At 50.6% G+C, this 26940-nt stretch overlaps 1 protein-coding gene across 1 annotated transcript in view; it reads right to left on the reverse strand.

The window, feature by feature from the left end:
• ASIC2 (acid sensing ion channel subunit 2) overlaps positions 1–26940 on the reverse strand; it is a 992920-nt gene that overhangs the window by 798155 nt on the left and 167825 nt on the right. The gene's annotated exons all lie outside the window — the stretch shown is intronic.

The following is a 26940-nucleotide window of genomic DNA, read 5'->3' on the forward strand; positions in this document are numbered from 1 at the left end:
AAGACAGCTGGAGCGTGCAGGCAACATATGAGTGGACAGTGCTCTGCCCTCACCTCTGCCTGCCAGATGTCAAGGGCATCAGTGACGAATCAAGTGGGTCCATTCCTTTGAAGGGTTAGGAGGAACTGCCACATGTTTCACAGGAAAGGGTCTGTGTGAATGTCCAGCGACAAGACCAACAATCCAAGTGTAAAACTCAACAGCTGTGCAAAGCTGAGACCTCTGCTGGAGAAGACGTTGACTCTTACAGGTGTGCCCTGCGTTAAGGAAGCCCGTCATTCACCACGAGCTCCCCTGCGTTCTCCTGCATTCGTCTGCCCCTCTCAGAAGCAGGAATGGGCCCCACTCCTCTCTAGGGCTGTCTCTGCTCTGACTCCTACCTCCTCCTGCCTTCCCTTGGAGAGCTGTCCTCCTTTAATTATTGTCCTGGCATCTCTCACATCTTCAATGTCTTCCTCCTCACTTGGGGTCTTCTTCTCAGCCTACAAATATGCTCAGATTTATCCATGTTCAAGACGACATTTGCCCATTTCTCCTCCAGCTGCATTCCATTTTTCTGTTTCTCAGATTTCTTAAATGAACATCTATTGGCTCTTAACCACACACTCACTTCTTAACTGTTTCTATGCTGGCTTTCCTCTCATCACTCTACCGAGAAGCTTTCTCCAAGGTCACTGTAGTAAACACCTGTTGGTTTTGCCTCTCTGCACAGCACCCCTTCTCCCTTCCTCTGGTAATCACACCCCAATTCTCCTAGAAAACCACTTCCTTTCCTACTCTCAACCTATGAGGTTTGGCAGGGCTGCACATGCTCAAGGGTGAAGCATCTGTTCTTGGCTTAAACCACTTAGTGACTTGTTCAGGGATGGACACATGACACCTTCTCCAGGGCTGCTGACAGGGAGATCCCTTCTCTTTGCTGTTGGATTGAAACCTGAGAGAGTGAAGGTCTTGAGCTGCCAGTAACTACTTACCATCACAAGGGGAGATCCTAGTGGGGAATGGACCTAGAGGAGATGGAGGAGGAACAATCTGATCCTAGTAACATCATTTCAATCCCTGAATCATGTCACCCCGATGACATCCCTATCCTCAGCTAACTGAGTCTTTTGGCTTAAGTCACTTTGTTGGAATTCATGTGACTTGCAGCAGAAAAAGCCCCAACCAATAGAAATCTAACATGGTCATCAGTGGCCTCTGAAGCACCAAGATCAACAGTCTCTTGTCAGTGGCCCTCCCGAGCACAACCCAGTACCTTCGCCTGGGAGTGAGGGAACCGCAGGTTCAGGTCTCAGCCCCAGTACTTGCTATTTTCGTGCTCTTGCACAAGGTACTCTATTCTCCAAGCCTCAGTGTCTTCACCTGTAAATGGCGCTACTGCGAGAAGTGTACGCAGTGGGCTCTGAAGAAATCGCAGTGGTTCTTCGGATGCTGTGGGCAGATGGCCGCAGCACTGGTCTCCGTGCTGTCCCCCGCCATGTTGAACAGCGCCCACTGCCGACCAGCACTTGCTTCCTTACCTCCCTCCTCCCTTGGCTCCTCTTGATTCGTGCTTTTTGAGTTTTTCCTCCTGCCTTTCTAATCACGCGTTTTCTGGCTCCTCTCCCTCCTCCAAAGTGTGGGTATTTTCCAGAGTTCCAGCCTGAGCCCCTTTGTATTCCATTTTGAGTCTTCCTCCTCTCCAGCTCTTCTTTCCCCACTACATGCTGGACATCATCCTCTTGGGTGACGCAACAGGACCTCAAGCCTGGAGTGCCTCAAGTGTCACATGCACTGTCTCTTTCCCAGAACCCTCAATTCCAAACCTGCTTCTCCTCTTGACTTGCAGTCTTCTGCTAGTGGCATCTCTTTCTCTCAGTCCTTGAGGCTTGAAACCTTCAAGTCTTTGCAACTTCTTCCTGCCTTTTGCTCCCAGACCAGTTTCCAAGCCCTGTCACCCTCAATCCTCTTTCTTTATGTCTCTGAACACCGCCCCCCCCTTTTACTTCCCCTGGCTCCCACTCTAGTTCCCGCCACCCCTGGGAGTGGGCATGGGGGGCATCCCAGTAGCCTACTGAACGCTCCCTTAATGGTCTCCCAGAGCCCAGTCGCTCCTTCTCTCCTCTATTCTACTTCTGAATGAATCTTGTTCATGCCAAAGCACTCATAATTAACCTCCTGTCTCCCCCAAAACTGCCATGATTGCCCATTTCCTTTTGAACGCAATACACCCAATTCAGCAAACATTAATTACAGCATCTCCTCTGTGCTAGGCACTGTGCTAGGCATTGTGAGGAAGACAAAACAAAAATGGATATAATCCTTGATCTCCAGGGCCTGATGATCCAGTGGTTTAGGTTAGTAGACCACCAAGCCTGGTGTACACGCACATACACACACACACTCGCACACACACAGGTGGTGCTGAATAATGTGAGCTTTCTTCCTTCACTCCCAATTTTTCTTTCTAATTTTGATTTGCTTTCTTGTGCCTTCTGCTTAAGTCAGGTTGAACCACATGTGTTTCCCCATTCTCCTGCCTCTTTGACTTTGCTTATGCTGTTTCCTTCCCTCGAATATCCTCCCTCCAGCTCTGCTTGGCCAAACCCTGTCTATCCTTTGTAGCCTCTCTCACAGGATACCTCCCATAAATCTTTTGCTGATCACCCTAGTCTGTTGGCATCTTTTCCCCTTCTCGTCTACCAAAGTGCCTGATATGAAGCTCCACCTTGCACCGCCCATTTTTTTAAAAAAATGTATTTATGTAACTCATCTGTCCAATTAGACAGCAAATTCTTCAAGCATTGGAACTTTTATTTATCTTTGTTTCCCCAACAACTAGGAAAGTATTTCTCAATTAGTGCTAAGTATGCATTTACCTATGCAAAGCACGTGCAATGCTTAGAACCAGCTTTTTTGCACTAAAGAAGAATTCTTTACCTAAAAAAAATTTTTAAAGGTTTCCCACAGGTTTTTTAAAATAAATCTTCAAATTCATTTTAACTTGTTTATGGATTATCAACTATCAGCCTGGAGGGGAACTGCGGATTGGGAGAAATCAAACAAATAAAAAAGTGAAATTGTTAGAAACCACTACCCATTAATGATTTCCTAGAAAGGAGAAGAGAGAAGATCATCACTGACTATGGGAACTGTTGAGAAAACAGGATTGTATTTTCAGAAATGGAATTAAGGCATAGTATTTACTTTCTAAAACCTGTAATGGAAGTAAGAGCTTGATTTGGAGAAGCTGGCTTTCTGGGAAAACACTCAGGAAGATGCTATTACACACATAAGCCATGCTAGGGGGACTTGGTCTTCCTGAAGTTCCGGAAGAGTCCTGGGTGTTAGCCTGGGGTCCTGGCTGCCAACAAAGGCCAGTCCAGGGGACAGGTGGGACAGTCCGTCCCTGCTGTTTTGTGATGACATGGGGTGGGTGGGGAGGTGCCATGATCACCGTCACCTCCACCAGAATTCCTGAGCCAGCTGGGGCTGGGGGTTGGTGGGCTGGGCCCCTGGGCGATATGAGTGCGGGAGGCGGAAGGGAGGGAAGAGCAGGCCATTTCAGACCCTCGGCCAGGACCCTGGGCTCCTTCCAGGGCTACAAACCGGGTGCAGATCTGGATCCAGATGGTCCTGGAAAGGCATAGGCCTGGCCTATGATTTTCCCAGGATCAAGATTCCTGCCTGGCCCCAGGTCCTGAAAGCAGAGTAATGAGCAGATCGGGATGTGGCACGGCAGCTGTGAAGCCCCAAAACCATACTGCTATTCACCACTCATGAAAACCAGTGTTCTGACCTTGTCTTGTTAAAGGTATTGTGGTTGCCCTGACGTGGGTCCTGATGCAAAGGGGTGTCCTGGGATCTCCAGGTGCCCGCACCACACACCATCCTCCTCCAGACCCTGGTTTCACCTCACACACTGCCAGGGACCTGAGGGACGCCAAATCATCAGCTTTTGTCCTAGTCCCAAATGTCCAGTCTTTAACAGTCAGAGGACTGTATTCCTAACTCATAATGTTTATGGGAGGATTCAGTGAACTCTTAACAGTAGTGCCTGACCTAACACAAGCCCTCACTGAATGTTAACTAATGTTATTTGTGCATTTATTATGTATTTAATGAGCCACATCCTATGTTCACTGTGCCATGAAGTACAACCACCCTCCCCAGAGAGGGTAGCAAAGTGTAGTAGTTGAGAGCACGAAGTCAGAGAGATCCAGGTTTGAGTCCAGACTCTTCTACCTACTAGCTGTGTGACTCTGGGCAAGTTTCTTAACTTCTCTGAGCCTTATCTGTAAAATGAGTGTAATAGTGTCTACACTGATACACTGATGTGAAGATTAAATAAAATAATGCAAGCAGAGGTCCTAGCACAATACCTGCTACCTACTGAATGATAAAATGATATTGATGAGAATATTCAAATGTTAATCATGGTTATATAGTAGTATTTCTGCTGGAGATATAGCATGGGTAGGGGATAGGACAATATATAAAGAATGCCAAATCAGCGGTACAGACTCTACGTGCTCAAGGAGCTTCCAGGCAAGAGGAGCCGGGTGGGGCAGGAGGCAGGTGAGATGTCCTGGAGAAAGGAGCGTCGGCAGGACTGGGACAGTGGAGTGGAGGAAGGGCTCATGTGGAGAATTCTAAGCAGAGAGCCTGGCGCTGGCTCATTTGGGAAACGCTCCAGTATTTAAGGAGGAAAGATGATAGAGTTGCTTTTAATTATCTTAAAGACCCTGGTGCAAAATGGGCTTTGGAGTTTTGGATGGGGAATTATTGCCACAGCGTGATCAGTCCTGACAGCCTGGCATATATCTCTGACAAGACAGGGAGTCTGCAAGATAAATGGCTCAACCCAAGCTAATTACAGGGAACGTTCATGGGAGAGAGGGAGACACGAGCGTTCTCAAATGCTCTGCCCCCCGCCCGAAGCAGCCCCTCTCTGCCTCCCACCACCCAAGAGCAATGCTGAAAATGATAGAGTGGAATTGGTGCCAGGGTGTGCCCAGAGCTACTGAGGAGCCTGGAAACATCCGCAGGCACACAGCCCTCTTCTGGGCAGGGCCACTCTGCAGTGTGTTCTTGACTAACGGAGCTCCCTAAGGCTGGGGGAGGATGGACTTTTGTTCCCTCTGCTAGCTTTTGAGCACTCCCAGTCCCTCAACTCACAGGTGGGGAAACTGAGGCCAGGTTGGCAATGTCACACAGCAAGGTGTTAATGGACTTGCTAACTTCTAAAGCTTCCATTATTGCTTGGTGTTTAAGACTAGTATTGAATCCTTGCTCTGCTGCTCGCTAGTGGTGGGGTCTTGCGTGAGGTCAACAAATTCTCTGAGCCTTGGTTTTTTCATTTGTAAAGCAGGAAATGAACTCATTCCTTCCTTCCTTCCTCCCTTACCTCCTTCCTTCCTTCCTCCCCTCCCTCCCTTTGTCTCTCCTCCCTCCCTCCCTTCTTTTCTCTGCAGGATGACCAACTCTTCCCTGTTTGCCCGGGACTTCCCTGGTCTCAGCACTGAAAGCCCTGTAATCCAGGAAACCACTCAACTCAGTCCCTGGCAAATCTTCCTTCTTTGTTGGCTGACATTGTCTGACTCTGTTCTAGGGGTTGGGACAGCAGTCACTCAGCCAGAGAAGACCCCTGTTCTCAAGGAACTAAAATCCTAATTCTACCAGGGGAAGACAGATGGGTACATTCAGGCATTAATCAAATAATACACATTCTACCTATATGAACCATGTGTCAGGCTCTATACTACACATTTTATAAATAGTATATCACTGTATCCTTAAACAATACTGGGAGGTAAATATCAATACACCCCCTTCCCAATTTTCGGATGTGGAAAGTGAGGATTTGCTCCATTAACTAACTTTCCTAAAATCACACCAAGAGTGAGAGGTAAAGCCAGCATTTAAACCCTGGAGCGCCAACGCTCGTGTGCCCAGCCTCAACAGTCTACCACCTCATGAACTGTAATATAGGATCTAGACAGGGTGAGGCCACAGGGGAAGCCTCCCTCTTACATAGGCTGCTGGTTAGCTCTGAAGAAGACTGTGTTTGCTTCCCCCACGCCCAGCCGGCTGAGGATCCGTGGTCCTAACCACCAGGCCATGGTAGATGCAATGAAGGTTATGCCATGGGCCCATCTGGTCCTTCTCCAAGCACCCGGCAGACATGGAAGCCCTTCCTCACAGTTCCACCTCCACTCTTGAGAACCTTTAGTGGAGAGGTCCTGATGTCCATGCAGCTGACCCAGAAAACAGGAATGCATGAGGAACAGAGGCTGCAGGATTCCTGGGGTGTGGGAGTCCTTTGGCTCTGCGGAGTCATTAGCCAGGAGCAGCTACTACGAGAAGATGGAAAGCGGCCATGCCCCAAAGCCAGCCAGAGCTCTGTGCCAGGAGAGAAAATGGAACCCATTTCTCTCAGACCTTCAGGGCCCCTCGCAGATGACAGGCTGATGAACGAGGACCAAGCCTGAGGAATAGTTCTCGTTCCCGAGGCTGACTGGTCTATCCATCTACCCAACCACATTTGTAGGAAACGTATGGACTGGTTCTGTTGGAGGGAACTTTATTCATCACCCAGTCCAAGGCCTCATTTTGTAGATGAGGACATTGAGGCCCAGCTTGGAGAAAATGACTTCTGAAGGTCGCACAGGATACCAAAGAAGAGACAAGCTTAAGCCCCAAATGGCCTGACTCCAAACGCGCAGCACTTCTACAAAAATGTATGCCTCCTCCACATGGCTGGACTCTAAAATCATTTATGGGGGCCATGACTCCCTTTCTATACCTCCCACCTCTGTAGGCTTTGGGGTGGGGGAGTGGGGCTCAGAGTCTGTGAATCTCTGGCTAGCATCAGTTGGGAAGGGAAGTCTGGAAAGTTTTTGCTTGATGTGGTCCAAACTGGTCTAAAGATGGTCTTGAGGCCACCAGTAGACATAAGGTGTACAGCGGGCAGGAAGAAGGCGGGAGGAGGAAGGAAAGGGGAGAGGCCATGAGGAGGGAGTAAAGAGCGACAGAAGCGAAGCTATCAGGGGGTTCTCAGCCCAGGCTAGACCAGAGCGAGTTTTAGAACTCTTCTTCACCAGCATCTGCCTCCCATACCTCACGCCCACCCAGCACCTATGTGGCCGAAGCTGTGAGGAGGGGCCCAGGATTCACAGGCAGAGTGAGCTGGCTCAGCTCCCAGCTTCACTACCACCTGCGGGGTGACCTAGAGCAGGTCTGCACCCCCTCCCTCTCCCACCTTGATCTCTGTTTCCTCACCTGTTAGAACCCCTGAGTCACAGGTGTGTGGGGCAGATCAGGGAGCATGTTTTATATGCTTATCACAGGGCCTGGCCTAGCAAGCCCCTAACAAATGACAATTGTTGCCATTGTTGGTGGGAACATTGTAATGCCTGGCTCCTGTGTCGCGTTGTGAAGAACAGCCAGTTGTGGACTGTGGCTGCTCCTCCATTCTCCCCAGCTCCGGGTCAGGCTCACAGAGCAGCCACAGCCATGCTCTGGCTCCTTGAGCTCTGCTGGCTGAAGCAGGAGCCCCGTCTGCTTCCCACTTGTTCAGGATGGCACTTGGAACAGAACACCTAGAGGGAGTCCTCCTGGTGTGGCTGGAACTACAATGACAAAATCTCAGCATTGCAAAGCAGATAAATTAGAGGGCAGAGGAAGTGCAGTCCTGCTACAGAAGGATGCACCACAGACTTCCTTTAATCGGGCGCCTCTCAAGAGCACTTAAAGTCCAGTTTCCACTTGCCAAGATGTTGCCTTCCTGTAGATGTCTAGGAACTTGCTAGTGCAAACGGCAGGACTGCAGAGACTGTTGTCATCTTCCCCTCCATCCCTTCTCTCACCTTCCTGGAAGGCTCTTTATTCGGTCCAGGCTGGGTTGCTGACCTGCAGGGAGCAGGAAGGCGACACATGTGCCAGCTGGATACCTGTGCTTGGACAAAGCTGCCCACCCTCTCAGGCTGTTCAATTCACTGCTGCTGCTGCCCTGGGCCAGGGAGCACCCTGTCATTCTAAGTGACCCTCAACCAGAGCTCAGCCCCTGCAGGGGGCTGGGGGACAGTGAAGGATGAAGGGGCTAGCCTTGTGACAACCATGCAGGCACATGCCACAACAGTTGCTCCTCATCTGGGGCCCCCTCTGAGCTGGGCAGCAGGACGTAGGGCCAGCCCACTCAGGGTCTGCTCTGCCTTCCTTGCTTCTCTGGTCACCTGCTACAGGGTTCACACCTCAGACCTTTCCAGAAACCAAGCTCAGTGCAGCAGCAGAGGAAAGAGTGTGGAGGCAGCAGACTCGAATTCAAGCCTGGCTGTGTGACCTTTGCCAGGCTCCTTAACCCTTCCAAAGCCCAGTTTCACATCTGTAAAGGGATGGTGGCCATACCAGCATACCAACCTGCACAGGGGACTGTATGAGACAGCAGACGTGAGCATCTAATGCAGTGTAGGCACTACGCATGACACTTTTCTTCCTCTCCTCCAGGGGAGGCAGATGGTCACCCAGAAATCACTGGACCACCACACACCCAAATAATCATCGAGTCACTACTTCTCGTGTGTGGAACAAAGGAGAAGGCCACGGAGACTCCCTGTCTCCAAGACTGCAGAACAGGAAGTGGGCCTCTCAGAGGAGCCTGGTGCTGGTCACAGTAGCCCTCCTCTCCCCACTTGGCCGCGTCTGCAGCCCAGCCCGACCCCAGTCTCTAAGGCTCACCCTCACCTGAGACAGGCTGGCTTGGGCAGCCCCAGCTCCACGTTCTGGGGCAGGCACCATGTTACCCTTGTGGCTCGTGCAGCTCTGTTCCCATGGCCCAGGTTTAATCCAACTGTACTTTTTCCAAATCCAGGGAACTGGCCTAATGGCCACGTGCCCCCGGGCTGGGGCTCTGGTTTGACCTGCCCTTGCCCATCTTGGACACCTGACATGGAGGCTGTGATCCACTGACACACTCTCCCTCCCCTTTCCCCCACCCCCACTCCACCTGGAGCTGCATGAGAGTCTTTGTGGATTTCAGAATACTGCCCTGGCCAGGGGAAGATTTGTCTTATATGTATATCTAAAAGATCTTAAGAAGTTTCAAAATGTTTGTGTGCTCCTAAATGAGGAGATTCTTTATATGCGAAAGGCTCAAATGCCAATGAATTATTGTCCAAATATGGAGAAAAAATTTTTTAATATTGGTAGATCTCTTGCAATGATGATTCAGAAGTCCATAGATGATAATCTAAGCCACGGGGTCCTCAAACCTGTTTAGGTGATTGAGTATCTGCAAGTCTTTGTCCTCTATGCAGAAGCAAAAATACTGCTATTTAATTCAATTGAGAGTTGTGAAAATACTAATGTAAGTCACCCCTATTCTTCTTGCATTTTAAGGACTGTGCTAAGGGCTTTACATGGAATAGCTCACTCAATCCTCATGAAACTGCTTGAGGAAGTATTACTACTACTATTTATTGCCATTTCACAGATGAGCAAAGTGAGGCTCAGAGAAGTAGGTCACTTGTCCAATGTCATTCTGCAAGTTGGGAATCAGCAAATCAATTCAGAAAGCTAAATCAGTCCCAGAGCCTTTACTCCTGTCTTCCCCACCCCATCCCTGGGACTCAGAGACAATGTCATCAGATAGATGTGACTATGTTACGTGCAAGCCACATCAAGTTACAACCATTAACCCATGGGCTGACTCACACACCAACAAGATAGCAAATCCAGGCACGAGTTATCAGCTGTTTGATAATATTTGTCTGCTGATTTTGCTAATTGTGCATTCATTTGTCATCCGCTAGTGACAGCAGGCAAACAGTAGGAGGCACCAAAGATTTAAGAAAAACATATGGGAGAAAAGCTTTCCTCGGAGGCATTTCCATGTCATAGCCTATTTTTTTCTCCTCTGCCAAATAGAAAAAGCCACCATTATTGTGTGTCAGAGGCAGAACAACTTGGCCTGGTTCGTGGGAACCTGTGTTATTGTAGAGATGTCCATCCCTGCCTGCCCATTTGTGAGCTTTCTAAAATTCTCTCCTGGCATTCTCACCCCACATTCTGGAGGGGTACACCACCTTCCCTCCACCAACATTGCCCAGGGCAGCAGGGATTCTCAGCGAGGGGTGGGGTGCCCCCACGAGGGTGGGGGCATACGAGCTTGGAGTAGGGAGGACAGTGCAGGTCTGGTATGCTTCCCACCCTGTGGAATCACAGTTCTCGAGTGACCCATGCCTCCCTCCGTATACTACACACCTGCTCTACACAATATGACCACCCACCCCCTCCACTCTTGGTTGGACTAGGGTGAACACCCAGCCAAAGTGCAGCCAAACCACAGACTGGACAGCAAACAAGGGCTTTGAGGCTCACTCCAAAAGATGAACTCTGACAGTCAGATCCCTCTGTTGGATATGTAGAACAATGGGGTCTGGAAGGAACCTTGACACACTGGAGGGGTGCACAGGGATGACCTGGAGGGTGACTGCAATGGGCCAGAGTGATGGGGACACAGTGAGTAGAGGGAGTGGGAAATGGAGCAGTCTCCCAGAGAGGAGGGGACTCCAGGAGAGACGTGACACTCTGAAGGATAGTGTCTGGGGTCCCACGGCCAGTCCTGTTCCTGGCCCAAGTTTCTGCAAGATATGGCTGCATCAAGTGCTGTTCTTGGATTCCCATGAAATTCTCCTCCACTTTCTGAGCATCTTTATCATAACCCACCCGCTTCCATGCTTTTACTCAAGCCAGCCTGGCAGAACCTCTGTTCCTTGCAACCAAATAGCACTGCCTTAAATGAGGGTGCAAAAGAAGAGCGCTTGGTTTCTGGGGACCTAAATTGCCTCAGTAAGTGGGTCCCTGCCTCTCCACAGACCCCCGCATTGGGGTATCAGAAACCGCGGAAACCACAGGAGCGGTTCCATCCCTTCCCTCATTAGTTCCTTCAGTCCAGACTCTTACCTACCCGCTGCCCAGCTGCTCCCCACCTCGCTGTTTACAAGGCTTTATACGTTGGTTTATTGCTCATTTCCCAGCTCCCAGCCTCCTACTTGACTCTGGCTCCCACTGTGAGCCTTTCCCTGGCTCCCGCAGAGCCGGGCTCATTTACATTTCACTCACCAAGCTCATTTAGTTAATTTTCTACGGTTAATTCAATGTTCACCAAGTAGCCCTGGATTGCACTTGCATTCATCACCTTCCAGGGCTCTGAAGAGTTTCAGAGGGGTGGCTTCCCCGCCGAGATCCCCACTGACGCAGAGGCAGCAACACAGCGCATGCAGGCTTGGAGCAGAAGATCCCACTGCAGGGTCAGCTCGGCAGCCTCCTCTGGCAGCAGCCCTGGGGGTCAAGCCCCTGGAGGGCAGGGAGTGCCCTCTGCCCAGCCAGCTTTGCCCAGGAGGAGGCCCCCTGACTGGCGCCTTCCTGCCTCAGTAATAATTCACTGTGCATCCATCTCTAGGTTTACTGCCTGCTGGGCAAGCATTTCCTTCACCTTAGCCTGAAACAGCTTAAGCTTCAGGGGGTGCTGCCTAGTGCCTATATTATTACAAGGGTTGGGAAGTCAAAAAGTAAATAAATAAAAGACCACAAAATCTTAATGGAAAACGTGTGGTTGCTCATGAACACAGCCACAGAGAGACGCTGAGTCATAACGAGCCAAAGGCAGTGCTGGCACCTCATCTCCACCTCCACCTCCATCTCCGTGCAGCTAGCTGCAGAAGTGGGCATCATGGCGCCACGACTTTCAGATCCGCTGTCCATGGGACCAACTTTTTGTTTTAGGCCTTCTACAACTATTCAGCTAGCTAAGGAAAACTTGCAGCGAGTAATAAAATTGAAGTCGGCAATTCTATTAAGTAACAGAGGATGCAAGATCGTCACCCCCAAAGCAGTGAAGACTGGGTTCTATCACTTTCAAGTTTTCCCTGCATTCGTCATACCTCAGGACTTATTGGGAAGGACATAGCTGGCCTGGTTCCTTTCATGTTGCAGTTCACCCCAAGGGCCATCCATAAGAAGGATGTCACTGCCTGAGTCGAGCCTTCCAGAAACAGTTCCAGAAATCCACCTGTAGCTTGTATATTGGGCCTTCCTGTTACAACCCTGGCTCAGATTGCTTCGGAATTTATATCTGTTGTCTCAGTGGGCCGAGATATTGATCCCCTAGGACCTCGGGTGGTAGTTTAGGAGCTGGGACCACAGCCCCTGACCCATCATCTCTGCCTGTGAGCAGCAGAATGCACGTTACCGCATAGAAAGTATCGTTTTCCCCAGGGGCAGTGAGGTAGAAGCTCTGAGAAGAACTGCTGGTTCCTTCTGTCACTGCTCACCCTGCCCACGCCTGAGCTCTGACTGGCTGCTTTATTCTGCTGCCCTCTCCAGTTTTGCTCAACATCCCTTCCTCTGGCCAGATGCACAGGAGGGCTGGTACAGCTCTAAAGAGCCTACTTTGGCAAAGCAAAGAACCTTCTCCTACCCAGGAGAGCAGCAAATTCTCCTGGGTAGCTGACACCAGCTTATCGGTGTCTTGTTCTGTGTGTCGTCAACTGGGATGGTCCTTAGGCTCCTCCAAGCCACCAGCCAGCCCGAAGGCACAGTTTGGGAAAAGGGACGCTTTGATGAGTGGTTCTTCATTAACTGGGAGGGACCTCTGAGTGTGGGCCAGTCTCCATCAGCTTCAGAGGGGAAGGCTGTGGAGGGGGCCTGCTGAGAACCACATGGGGAACAATCGCTGGTCGGCATCCTCAACATTTCCCTTAAGAAAGCAACATTGGCACTGATTCCAGTAAACATTTAAAAAGGCACTTTATTAAAGTCTTAAAACCGATTAGACACGAGTCATGCTGGGTCTGTTGGGCTCAATTTACATCCCTCTACTTCCCCAAAAGGAGCTGAGCCAGGCAGACAGGCTCCCCCGGAACAGGCAGGGATCAACTCCAAGACCACCTCGGTGGCCCAGAACAGGCTCTTCCCTAGCCTCCCTCCACCCCGGTCCCCTGCAGAGCAGCCCTGTGTCCCACATGCGGCTGGTCTGCACTGAAATGTGCTGTAAGTGTAAAATACAGAGCAGATTTTGAAGTCTTAGCATGAAAAAAAGGTAAAATATCCCATTCATATTTTTATATTGATTGCATGTTGGAATGATAATATTTTGGACAGATGGGATTAAATAAAATATAGTATAACAATTAATTTCACCTGTTTTGTTTTACTTTTAAAATATGGCTACCAAAAAATTTAAAAGCGCATTTGTGGCTTGTGTTATATTCCTGCTGGACCATGCTGTCCTAAAGACACTTTAGACTAGAGAGGTCACAGAGGCTCTGTGTGAACAGAGGGACAGGGAAAGATCGACCAGGCTTAGATTCCGCCACTTCTCTGCTCAAAGCTCTCTAAAGGCTCCTCACGACGCCCTCCCCGAGGCCCCAAGGCCCCGAGGCCCCGAAGGCCTTGCACAGGCTGGCCGGTGTCCTCTGTCTCACCTCATCTCCTGAAGCTCTTGCCCTGCATCCTTCTGCACCAGCCACCCTGGGCTCACTTTTCTTCAACACGGCCAAGCCTGCCCCATTGCAGAGTCCTTGCACATGCTGTTCCCTCTGCCCAGAACACTCTTCCTCTGAACTTTGCCCTCCTCCCTCCCCTATTCGGTTCTCAACTGGAAAGTCACCTCAAAGAAGCCACCCCCGTTTACCCCCCCAATCTCAACTGGAAGCAATCACCACCCCTTCACTCTGCTTCCTTTTCATCAAAGCTCTTATTACTACCTGACAGTAAGTTGCACAGGTACTTTCTGTCTCCTCCAGACTGGGAGCCTCTGTCCTTTTGTCCATCACCGTGCTTGGCACATACTAGACACCAGCGAATGTTTGTTCAATGAACACACAACCACAACCCCCCAAGGTCAACGGGATCGGGCCATTTTTCAGACGCTCAGGCTTGGAGAGAGGTCAGTACAGGACAGAGCAGGCATTAGGTCCATTGACTGCACTGAGCTTCAAAGGGATGGCGGCTTGGTGACCTGGAGAGTCACTTCCTCTATGATCTCACGTGCTGGGAACTGGCCCCAGCCCAGGAGGCTAGGGCTGACTTAGCAGGGGCAGGAAATAGGGTAAAGATAGCAAGACCACGCTGAGGTTCCCTGGGGAGACCCTGTGGGGAACAGATGTCAGGGTTAAAAGGAGGGGGGTATTGAGGTCCCATCTGCCAGCCCAGGTACATTCTGGCTTCACAGTAGCCTTTTAGAAGGCCCTGGGGGCAAGCTGCACAGACTACCAATAATAAAGGACTTTCTGGATGCCGGAAATATGCCTTAGAGCCTTAGAGCCGCAAAAAACCTCTGCCCCAGCCCCTCAGCAGGCCCCCACTCTGCTCGGGCACATGCAGAGATCAGGAGTTCATCGCTCCCACAGCAGCCGAGCTGCTAGTTTTTGTGTTTTTCAATCAACAGAAAACATTTGAATCTTTCGGGTCAACAGCTGCTTCCTCGTCATTGATGGTTTCCAGACACTTGTTCTAGTTCTGGCCTCCTACAGCTGTACTGAGCAAGACTAATTCCTATGCCCCAGATCAGCCCTTAGGAGATGGGAGGTCATGGTGGCTGGAGCAGCTGAGATTCCCAGGAAGCACACTCTGTGCAGGGCTGCCCTCTGATCTGACCCCCAGGCCACGACTCAGCAAACAAGCATTATCGCTGCACCGTGACTCACTCCTCGTGGCTGGTTCTCCAAGCCCACAGCCTCCTCCTTGCTCACCCAGGATAACCCTGGCTCGCCACGGCCAGCCTGAATTCTCTTCCAACTTCCAAACTCAAAGGTGCTTTTTCTCATTACTTTAGCAACATCGATTCAAGCACCTGTGTGGGCGAGGCACCGTGGGATAGAGTAATGGAGAAGACACAGCCCTGGCCTCAAGGAGCTCACGCTCTAGTGGAAAGGCTGCGAGTCCACAGGGCATTAAAACCTAGCAGGATCCGGGCTGTGATGGAGGCAAGTGCCAGGGACACGGGCCGTGGGCACAGAGGAGGACCTGACCCATCCTGTGGGATGCAGGGAGCCTGTCCTGGAGAAGGAGATGCTAACGCTGCCAATTTCCAGTTGCCTACTGGGAAATTCAGTCTGTGAGTCCCACAGATGCTTTTGGTAGAACCCACTCATCAGTCTTCTTAAGGGGAAACGTTCAAAATTGTTCTCACATTTTCTTTCCACCTCAGCCTACATCACACACACACACACACGCGCGCGCGCGCACGCACACATTCTTCTGTTTCCTTATTCTCAAGCCTTTCCCTTTTTCTCATTGTCTCAGGCAATCCCTGCCATTTGGTCCCTCTGACACTCCACTCCCAACAGGTATAGAAAGGACCAACCGGCAAATGAAAATGGATCCCTGTTGTCTAATGGCAAGACTCCCCAGCAGCACGCTCTGTAAGGCAGATTGCCATCCAGTCCCAACCAGCCATCCCAGCATGGTCCCTGTGAACCCTCACCTACAAACCTCAGGCCCCAGCCTGCCTGCTCTTCTCCAAAACCCCACGTTACATTGACACCCTCTCTGTGCTCCTTTACATACACTGCCTGCTTCCCTTTCTTCTCAGCTGCACAAACTCCTACTCATCCTTTAAAACCCATTCAAATGTCACCTCTTCTTGCTCTTACCAAGAAAAGAACATCATTTTATTATAGTGGTTCTTTTCTAGTATAGTGGTCTGACAACTTGTTGGGTGTTTCTTTCAAACTCTAGGTTGGGGTTCTCAGAGTGCAAGGGTAGCATGATGTAATTCAACTTTGATTCCTAGCAAGTGGTATAGAAGCTAGTAATAGCATTAATAACTAATGCTATGATTTATTAATAATGAATACAACCAGTAACAGTAATGAGTAACAATACTAATGAATAATAGTGAATAAGAATGAAAACAACCAGCACATTGATGCCAATATAGCCACTCACTCTGCCAAGTTCCTGTGCTGCAAAATCTATAAGCAAGATCTCATCTAAATCCCGGCATCCTATAAAACCTTACTCCCATTTGTGGATGAGGAATCTATGGCTTAGAGATGACAAACACCTTTCCCAAGGTCATGCATCTTATAAAAGGGAGATGCAAGATTTGGAGCCACATCCATCTGACCCCTGAGCCTGTGCTCTTAACCACTGAGCTACTCTGGGACCAGTGAAGGTATTGAATCAGTTAACTCACAAGTGCCAGAGAACCGGCCTCCCAGCACCCCTTACCCGCCACACTCCCTGGGGCCTCTCAATATGAACTCAAAGTCCTTAGAGGAGCCCTGTGTCTGGGGACGTGGCACGGTAGACTGGCTAAGTGAGACCAGGCTCTGCCAACCACAGGCTGTGTGGTCCTGGGCAGGTTACTTGCCTCCCGGAACCTCAGTTGCTTCATCTATAAAATGGGGAAATGATAGTCCCTAAGCCAGAGGGTCACTGTGGGGTGACAGGAGATGACACATGCCGAGCACTCAGAAAGTAAAACAGCACATCATAAAGGTTCAATGAATGTGACACACTGACGTGACTGCCAATACCCTAGCACTCCTGGCTTTAGTGAAACTGAAGAATGTCACTGCCCCTGAATAAATTCTCCTTCGTGGGTGACAACGCTGTGGATGAAAGCTCTGAGTGAGAGGGTGGGGTGTGTGGGGTGCTGGGGGCAGCACCAGGAGTAGAGAGGTGACCACGCTAGAAGCAGGGTCTCTCAACAGGGTGTAGAACGAAGCTCTTCCAGGTCCAGGCAGGGACACTCAGAAGCAGGCCCCGGTGGACACTTGGACATAAAGCTGAGTTGGGGGCCAGGGGGGAGGTAGTGGGGCAGTCAGTGATACACCAAACCCAAGGGCCAGGCAGAGGGTTAGGACCCTGGACATCAGCAAAGGGCTAAAGAACCCCATGGCAGGTGGCAGGGTCCCCAAAAGTCTGGCATCCTGGGCATCAGGCTAAAGAGAGCAGACAGAGGGAGGCCGAGCCTGACCCTCACCCTGTGCTGGGATGTTCTCCCCCCGCCTTTTCTAACTTCCTCCTAAGGCTGCACGTGACCTCAGGACAGGGCCTCCACAGTGCTGCCAGCAGTTCTGCGGGAGCGGCCCCTGCAAGAGAGCGCCAGGCAGGGCCCGAGGGACCCAACCTGAGGCCGGCACTGGAAGGCACGAGGGAAACCTTGCAGAGGGTCCCGGGGAAAGCCAGACTTAAGTTGGGCGGGCCAAAAGGGAAACTACCACACACTGAGGAGCTAGGAGGACAGAGCAGGGGCCCAGGAGTCACATGGAGAGCTGAATTCCCCACAGAACAGCCTCAGGGCAGGACAGGACCCGAGAGGCTACCAGGTTCTTGCTGTGTGAGTCTGGAAAATCTTCTTGCTCTCTGTGCCTCATTTACTCCCCTCTAGGATGAGGGCGTGAACTCTGAGATCACGTCTCTATCAATCACCACCATTCTATAAAGCTGGGGGGGAGACAAGCAATAACACATCCCTCTGAGCCTTGGTTTCCACATCTGTGCAATGGGGCTAGAAATGGCTCTCTGTTAAGGTTACTGTGTATGCAGGGCACGTGAAGTGCCCAGCTTAGGAGCTGGCACACAATAGGTGCTCAATTAATTCCCACCACCCGCTCTTTACCAAGCCTGAGTGGGGAGAGCTGGGGGCCTCCTGTCTGGCCCTCTCCCTGCCTCAGTGACCCCGGGAGGCTGAGTCCTTGACCCCCATCACCAGGTGGCGACCCGGCCGCTGGACCAGCCCTGCTGCTGGTAAACTCCTCTTTTGTTTTTGTTTTCATCAGAATGCAACATAAATTCAGTACAGAGAATTTAAAGCATGTTGAAAAAAGAAGAAAAATAAATCACCCGTGATTTTCCAGTCCAAAGACATTTCGGGCACTTCCTTGCCTTTCTCTTTCTATGCAGAGTATTTTCAAGTCAGTGAGGTCATCTCCTATACACAATATTGTGTCCTGCTTTCTTTTACTTACTGTTATAACAACACTCCCCATCTGGTGCAAACACTGTTTTCATGGTGATGCTGTGATTTACCTCACCAGCTCCGTCCCCATTGTCAGGAAACATTCGTGATGTTTCCAAACATCCACTCTTCTAATCAAAGAGCCACGGATATTTAATTCATAAAAGGCTCTTTTAAAAATTGCCTTTAGGATTTTTTTCCATAGTACAGATCACCAGAAGCAAGTTTTTTGGTACAGAGTGGATGCTGACCTTAGGGTTGGCGAGTCTGCCCCTTTCTGGGCTCTCTCACCTTACTGGTGACTTGGGGAGTCTGAGAGCCACGGATCTGGAAGGAAAGAGTTTCCCAGAGAACCGGGCCTCAGGTTTGGCCCAAATCTCTGGGGAAGCATCAGTGAGAGTCTTTGCATTTATTTTTTCCTTTTCTGGCCTAGTTTGAATAGACCCCCCGGGGCAGATGGGTTTCCTGAGCTACCTGAACTTCAAATATCTGCCTTGGGCTTCCCTGTGCTGAGTCCTATAAATATTTTCCTCCCTGGGAGTTTGGAAGTTGCCCGAAAAGGGGAGAAAATGGGCCTTTCTTGGTGCTGCAGGGGCTGGAGACCAAGAAGGGGTAAGCTGACACAGCTGGGCAGGCTGGGTCAGGGGAAAGAGTCTCTGCCTTCTTCTCTGGGGCCTCGCCCCTCGTCCACCTTCTGACTCACCCCAGCCTCCCCAATGCCCCGTGGCTGTTTCCACCACTTTGGGGGCCTGAAGATGGTCCACTTAGCTGGTGAGGGCCCTGCACCCTGCCCAGCTCCTGCTAGCACCCCTTCTGGAAAGGGTGTCTTGCTCCCATATACTCCCAATAATAACCACTGAGACTTATAAAGCTGTCTCACGTCCTTAATACGTTCATAAACTTGCCTTGCATCATGTCTGGTTATCCTCACAACTTCCCCTGTGATGAACCCCGTTTTGCCCATGGAGAAATGGAAGCCGTAGAGATGTAGAGCCATTTGTTGATGGCCACACAGTTAGCAAAGGGTGAGGTGGGATTTGAACCCACGTAGGCTGATGCTTCAACGCCCATGCTCAGACTCTGGCCTAGACTCCCTCCCCTCTGTCTGGGATCCATGATCCTCAGCAGAGCTGTGCTTATTAAGGCCTCTGTAGGCGTGACCTGGGGCCAGCATCCCACCTGGGTCATTTTAGCCGCCCCTGCCTCCCTTTTGGAGGCTCACTCTCTGCTGTCCCTGCCAGCCCACTGTTGGGTCCTCAGTCCTTCTTGCTGTCTCAATACAGCATAGGACATAAATTTTGGCTGTCTTCTACAGCCACTGTCACAAGATGGTAGAACTAGAAGATTCACAAAATATTGCAAGGATCTCTCCTCTCCTCTCCTGACTGTCAAATACCTCACAATTAACACAGTTGTACCACGATTGTCTTACTAATCCTCCCAACAGTCCTGTGCAGTAGAAGAAGGAATCAGAGAGGTGAAGAAACTTTCTCAAGGCTACCCAGCCCATTGGTAATTGAATCAGGACTGTTGGCTCTAGGCCTGCTGCTTTTGCCTTTTTTCAATCTCTTGTTTTTTAGATGAGATGAGGGAACTCCAGAGAAGTGAAGAGGCTATTTAAGGACACATAGCATGTCAGCCAAGAAAGGCTGGGACCAGATCCGACTCCTTCTATTCCCTGGGCCCCCTTCATAAAAAGCAAACAGAGCATGAATGAGTCAAGAGAATGCCCGTTCCAGCATGTGGGTCCTTCTGGATCCTGGAGATGAAATCATGCTGATTGCTGGATTCCTACAGTTGAGTGAATTCCACAGTTGAGACCCACTGGGAGCTCCAGGGCTGGAAAGAAGGCCAAAGGGATGGCGAGTGGGCAGCGGGAGCCAGAGCGTTGTGGTTTAACGAGATGTCCGCCCCGTCGCTGCCCACAGCAGAGCAGGGGTGTGGTCAGCAATGCCCTCCTCTGACGCTGGCTCAAGAGACAGCTGTGTCCTCTCCACAGCAGCGCCCCTCCAGAGCTGGGCTATACATGGGCATCTAGGAGCGGCCGACAGTGCCAGTCACCATTGGGGAGATCGAGGATCCCATCTGTCCAAAAGAAGGCCAAGGTATCCATCAGGTAGTCAAGGTGAGTCCTGAGGACATGGTATAAGTAACATCAAGGGTGAAAGGCAGAGAGGAGGGAAAGAGCCTTCCCTGTGCGCTGATGTCTTCTCTCTTCCAACTCCTCACCTCAGCCCAGGAGAGAGACATCATCCTCTGTCTCTCTGGGTGACACTGAGAGAGACAGTGTCTCTCTCACTGTCCAACGTCACACAGCCAGTCAACAGCAGGGACTGGATGGCAGGCAGACTCCAAGGACCACGAGGTTTCTATTCCACCATGCGTCCCCTTCTAGTGGGTGAGCTTGCTCTCAGGTGTGTCAGTCAGGGAGGGCTCCAGGCTGGTTTACTCCATGATCTCTGTGGGCCTCTGTAACACATTCTGGCTTCCCTGTGGAAGCCGGCTGGCCAGCCCAAGGGGTCACCCTAAAGCATCTCTATCATCTAGTGCTCATTCTCATTGAGCAAGGCTAAGTTCCAGGATTGGGGACCCCAAGTCAAGGCCCAGTGGCAGAGCATGGATCACCTGTGGCTGGGCGGGGCCTCCAGCAACATCCCTATAGAGATAAAGTCTGTGTCCAGAATATTCCTGGATCAGTGGTCACCGTGGACCCGGCCAGCCCCTCCCCTCCCTATGTTAACCTTTCACCAACACAATGCCAGGCTCTGTGGGGACAGAGATGAGCAAAACACAGTCCCCACCCTTCCCTCTTCTTTCTCCCTTCCTCCCTCTAATCCCCTTCCCTCCTTCCAACAGACATTAAACTGAACACAACAATGCACGGTGGCAGGTGCAGTGCTGGGGATAAAATAGTCGACAAGAATATAGTTCCTGCCTTCACAGAGCTTGGGGTCTGGTGGGGGATACAGTTATTCCTCAGATAACCACAATATACAAACTATTGCAAATTGGAACAGATTGTGAAGACAAAGTCCAGAGTATTTTAAAGAAACTCACAGGGGGTGTGATCTCGGTTGGGGTGTCAAGGAAAGCTTGATGTTTGACCTGAGATCTAAGTGATGACGGGGCTGGGGGGAGTGCATGGCAGGGCATGTGTGAAGGCCCAGAGGCCTCATCCCAGATAAACAGAAAGAAAGCCAGCATAGCAAGAGTCCAGAGAAAGTGGGAGGGCGTGTGCAGTGAGGCTGGAGAGAGGGGCAGGGTGGGTAGGATCTGGCGGGGCCTGAGGGCCAGGTTGAGGTGTTGGGATTCCATTCTCAGTGCAACAAGGAGCCACTGAGGTTGTCAGCCAGGAAGAGGCAGCATCAGAAGAGCAGTATGCAAAGATCTCTCTGGATGGGTGTGAAGAGTGGAGGGCAGCAGGGTAAGAACTGACGTGGGAGGCTAACTGCCGGAATCCAGGAGAACTCAACTGTGGTGGGACCCCCAACTCAGTGGGGCGGAAGAGCCTCAGCCCCTGCAGGAGCCCCAGTGAGAGGCACAGGGGTGAGCTGGACGGGCAGCTGCAGCCAATGCACAGAGGATGTTCTTCCAGCTCATGCCCCTTCCAGACTCTCTTGGAGGAAAAGTGATGGATCAGCCCCATGCCAGATGGGAGCCCTACAGCATTAACCCAGCGCAGTGGCACAAGGGTAGAGGCACTGAAGGGAGACTGACCTCGTAACCCACGGAGGCGGAAAGGGAACCCCACTCTACCCAGTGCAGCACCCCAGAGCCCAGGGAGCTCATCCCACACGAGACCCAAGAGAAAGGTCAGTGCTCCAGCCCTGGACTCTGAGCTGCAGCTACATCTGGGGTAGTGACCGGGGCGGAGCTGGGGTCTCTGGTCCAGCGTCTTCTCCACTGTGGGCAAGGAAACTGGGGCAGAGTGGTGGCCCAGAGAGGGATGCCAACCCACACGGCAGTGGCTGTCTCTATCCATGTTGTCTCAGCGGGGAGAGAAGGAGTCACGAAGGAATTAAAAGGAGCAGGAGGGCGTCCTGGAGCGGAGCAGCCTCTGAGCTCATGCCTGGGCCAGAAGAGAGAGGTTCCACGAAGGCTGCAGCCTGACTGGAGGTCCTCCCAGACGTCAGCAAGTGCTGGTGCCAGGACAGTGCTGCTGTCACCCTGCAGCTTGCACCTGGAGTCAGAGAAAGGCTGTTTCATTGCTGTCCCTGTGATCAAGGGCCAACCCAGGGTGGGAATAGGGGTGTGGCTGGGGAAATACATGGACACAACATTCCCATGGGCATTACCAAGGCTATAATACAAGGCTGTACTATAAGGCTATAATGTAAGGCTATAAGGCTATAACATAACATAATATAATATAATATAATATAATATAATATAATATAATATAATATAATATAATATAATATAATATAATATAACATATAATATAGTGGACTCAGGAACAAATAAAGGAAGTTTATTTGGATTGGGTGGCAAGAGAGGGGTTGAAGAAGGCTGCATGAGGACACAACAGCTGGACCAAGTTTTCCAAGCTGGATGGGAGGTCACCAATGAGGGAGAGGGGCGAAGGCAGGGAAGGCACCAAGGGTGGAGAAGCAGCCTGAGCAAAGGAGGGAGTTGCGCAGAGCATGGAAACCATCATGGCTGTGAGGATCTAGCGGAGGGGGAGCTCTTGGGAGGGCTGGGAACTCGAGGGTTACAGGCCCACGTTGATAGGCACAATCCTGGAGCAGCATCATTGCTGCTTATGTCCTTCTCACTGTGAACGAGGGACTCAACTCCTCTCAACCTGAGCAGGGACCTGCCTTCAATCCAACACTGTCTCAGAACCTTTGGAAGTCACCCAAGGATGGAGAGCCTATTTCATGGATGAGAAAACTGAGGCCCAGAGAAGTAGAGGGTCTCACTCAAGGTCACACAGCAGCCAGTGGATGAGCCAGGGCAGGGACCCAGGTCTTCTGCTTCCTCCCAGTTCCTTTTCTGCTTTACAGGATCTGTTCTTTTTCTGATTGGGTGATGAAAGTGTGTGTGGGAGGCAGGAATTGGATGGGGGACAAGAAGGCACAGATGAGTGAGTGGCAGGTCATCTCTCAGTGACAATTACTATGGAAACAAATGGCATGGACAGATCGGGACCCTAAAATCAGGGGTTAACATTTTTTTACTTCTGACCACATTTTGCCAGAGGAAGATGGTGTGTGTTGCTAAGATGTAATTCAAGTCGGGCAGCTCTGGTGGCAGGGACTGTTCTTTGCTTCATCAGCAGAGCAATGGATGCCAGCTGCCATCCCAGTTTTAGAAACCATGGCCATGTCACAGGGCTGACCTCGAAGCACCACAGAGCCCTCACTCTTGCTGTTTCCAGACCCAAACTCTCCCCAGTAATGATTGGACATGGGCATTCCAGAAGCATGTCTCTCTCCCAAAGTGCCAGCATATTAACTTTGCAAGAGATTTTAGAAGCTGTAAGTTTCAAACTTTTTATCTTCCAAACAAAAACCCATTTAATTCTCACCCCCCACTCCCACCCCCCATTTTACACTTGGGAAAACTCTGGCCCAGAAAGGGGAATGACCTAAGGTCACACAATGAGAAAATGACACAAGGGAGTCACAAAGCCAGAACTTCTGACCTCCAGACCACTCTTTTATTCCTTTATCACCTAGTGTAGTAAAAATAAAAGGAATTGATCTGTGCCCTCGTGTCCCAAGGCGGGGGCAATCTCAGGGAGGAGGGTTGCCTTTGTCATGTAGAAAGCGCAGGATGAGGACAGAAATCACCACTTTCCCACATGCATCTCTGATTTCTCCATACCCCAAATTTCAGGACAGAAACATAATGGAGGAGAAGATGGAAGAACTTAATAGACAACATGCGAAGGCTACACTTGCATAGCACTTTATAGTTTGCAAAATGCTTTCATAGCCCTTATGCCATTTCATCTTCCAACAACCTTGCACAGTACAAGAATGTGAGAATACCACTGCCCTAATTTACAGACGAGGTTACAGACCCCAGGGGTTCATGGACTTGGATTCAAATCTAAACCTCCTGACACCAAATCCTGTGACTTTTCTATTTGTATTGCCTTTCTTTTGTCTGTACATGAATGAAGATAAAGAGGAAAGAAGCCACATTCCTTGAATGATAATATTAGAAAAAATAAACGGAGAAATAATCATAGTCATTACCTCTCACTGAGCATCTGTCATGCACACACTCTCTCACTTCATCCACACACCACCTTGGGGAGGCAGGTGTGATGGCTCCATTTTACTGGCGAGGAAACTGAGGTTCAGGAAGCTAAGTTCTTGCAGGCATTTCCTCTGACTCATTCTCAAGGTGTCTTGTTTCCTGGTTATTTAGTTATTTTTAACTGTAAGGTGCTCATTTCCTTATAATTTTATTTGTGGGGACTGCTCGCATCCTAGAATGAAGGTGGGTTCCAGGTAGGATTTGTGTTTGCTTCTGACAATCCAGAGTTACTCTAAAGGAAATTCTTGTCTTAAGGTTTTCACATCACCCAAGTGGAATAAATTCAGTCTGAGAACCTGTAGAAGAACTTGCTGATGGTTCTAAATTTTCAGCGGCAATTTATTGACCCCTTCCTCTCAGTGCCTGTGTTTAAGATTGTTTATTTTCCTCACCCTTCCCCTGGGGGGATAATATCTGATTCATCTTTAACTCAGATGAGGGCCCTTCAGGGTCTGAGCTTTATGGAGAGAGGAACGTCTATTAGACTATCCAGCTCTGGGCTCGGCGTAGTGGCAGTGACAGTGGTCGTTAGAGACGGATAACTGCACCAGCTTAGCAAGAACTGGCATCCATATCCCACCAGGCTCAAGGAGAAGCCTGATGGCTAGGAATGCACCAAAATATCCCTTTTACAGAAAGGGCACTGATGCTCAGAGAGGGGCAGACAGACCAAAGCGAGGAGAAGGGGAGAAAGGAGGCAAGGCTGTGGCACAGGATAGGGCTGGAGCCAAGAGGAGACCTTGTGGAGAAGAGGAGGGGGAGGCAGAGGAGAACCAAGAGAACAGGGTTCTAGCAGGTGTAGACCACTGGCACCCCTCCTTCTAAGCCGCACTTTCTTTATGTGCCAAATGGGAACATTTTTGCCCTGTCTGATCCCTCGGGGGGATGCCCGGAGGGTGAGATGAGCTAATAGTGGTGAAAGTGCTACTTGGACCCAAGGCTACCTCTGTCCCTCTTGTCCGCAATCCGCCCCTCCAGGACAGAGTGATGAGGCAGATCTGGTGATGACCTTCGCCACCTATACAATCCACTGGCTGGGCAGCCACCCCTTCTGCTGCCCTTGATCCTCCTGCATCCCTCCTGAAGCCAATGTTTGGCTTCCCCAACAGAACAAGACCACTATACCATCAAGCATGTCTGAGGATCCATTTGAACCTCCGTGCCAGCTCTCAAGGGCCGGGCAGATCCTACCCTTTAAGGATGATTGCCTGTGGTCGCTGCTGCCTGAGCCAGGGCAACTCTGTAGAAGACGGAAGCCAGACAAACTCTGGAAGCCAGAGCTTGCCTTTGAAGCTGAAATGTGACATCTATCCTCTGTGGGGTCTGGATCTCTGTCACTTAATCTCCCAGAGCCTCAGGTTTCCCATCTCACAAAGGAGCATCGCTATGTCTATCGCACAGAATCGTTGGAAGCATAGAATGGGTAACATATTCGCCTCTCAAGGCTCAGCACAGGCGTTTTACCATTGTTCTTGGTGGTCCGGGACTGGAGGGCTCACTGGCATGGGCAGCGCTGGGGCCATGAATGAGGAGGGCTATTGACTCAGGGCAGCCAGAGGCCCCACGGAGGCATAACTGTTTTGGCAGAAGACCGGTCCGTGCCAGCAAAATGGTATTAGGGGATAAATGCAAAAGACAAGAGAAACGAAAACGGGAGAATGAGCAGCAAAGTTGACAACCAAGAAGGCCCAAACCAGCGGGGCCAGATGCGGCTAACGGGTCCTAAGAGGGCAGTTTAAAACAAAGGGGGCAAATGCTGCGCACCACCCCCTCAAGATTCCGTATCAGGCGCATTCGGCTAGTGTGGCGGGGAGGCCACAGGGGCCTCGGTGAATCCTGTGAAGCTTCTCCAGGTCTGTTTAGGTCTCCCTGAAAGTTTAGCAACAAGATGCCCCCTGATCTGACTCAGCTCCCTGTGAAAAACAAATCGATGTGCCTTCCATCCATTTGCTTCTTTCAGAGTCGGCCTCTGACCCCAGCAGCACGCAGTGCAGGGGGACGCTACAGCCGGCCCTCAGAAGTGGAATTCATGCCCCACTGGCTGCAAGTCTCGAAGTGGACAAGACAATGAGGTTGGAGCATAAAGATGCATAATTAGATTCTGACAGGGAAATCCCACTCGTGCTGCTTGGGAGGCCTCCCCCAGCAGTGAAGATGAAGGCAGAGCTCACCAGACCTGAGCACACGACATGCCACAGGGCATGGGCCTCATTCGCTGTGATTAAGGTGCTACACGCCTTCTAAGCGGCGAGGGGGAGGAAGGGTCCAGATCCTATTACCGGTCCCCTTGGTCTCCGCGTGTCACAGCCAGGGTGGCTGCTCCAGCCCAAGCTCGTGCACACAGACCTGCATGATTACACGGAATCCCTTATTTAGACATGGTCAGAGGGCTGGTGGTGTTGCCGTCTGTCTGCCTTCCCTTGTCACCTCACCATGGATGTGAGATGATAGGACAGGAGAGCCCAAGGCTGGAGGGACATCACGGCTGTCAGAAGTTCAAGGTGCTCCCTGACATTGCAGAGAGGCCAAATTTCTTTGAATGCTAAAAGGAGGTAGAAACTGATTAGCTTGGCCTGGCATCAGACCTCTTCTGAACAAATAGACCTATTATAAGCATGGTCATCAAGACATAGTCATTCATTCATTCATTCATTCAACAATCAGTGACTATCCACTATATGCCAGGCACAGTGCTCAATGCCGTGAGTTCATACAAGAAT

This window comes from Ceratotherium simum, chromosome 16 (genome assembly GCF_057802395.1).
Source record: "Ceratotherium simum simum isolate JZ-2026a chromosome 16, ASM5780239v1, whole genome shotgun sequence".
NCBI classification, from domain to species: domain Eukaryota; kingdom Metazoa; phylum Chordata; class Mammalia; order Perissodactyla; family Rhinocerotidae; genus Ceratotherium; species Ceratotherium simum.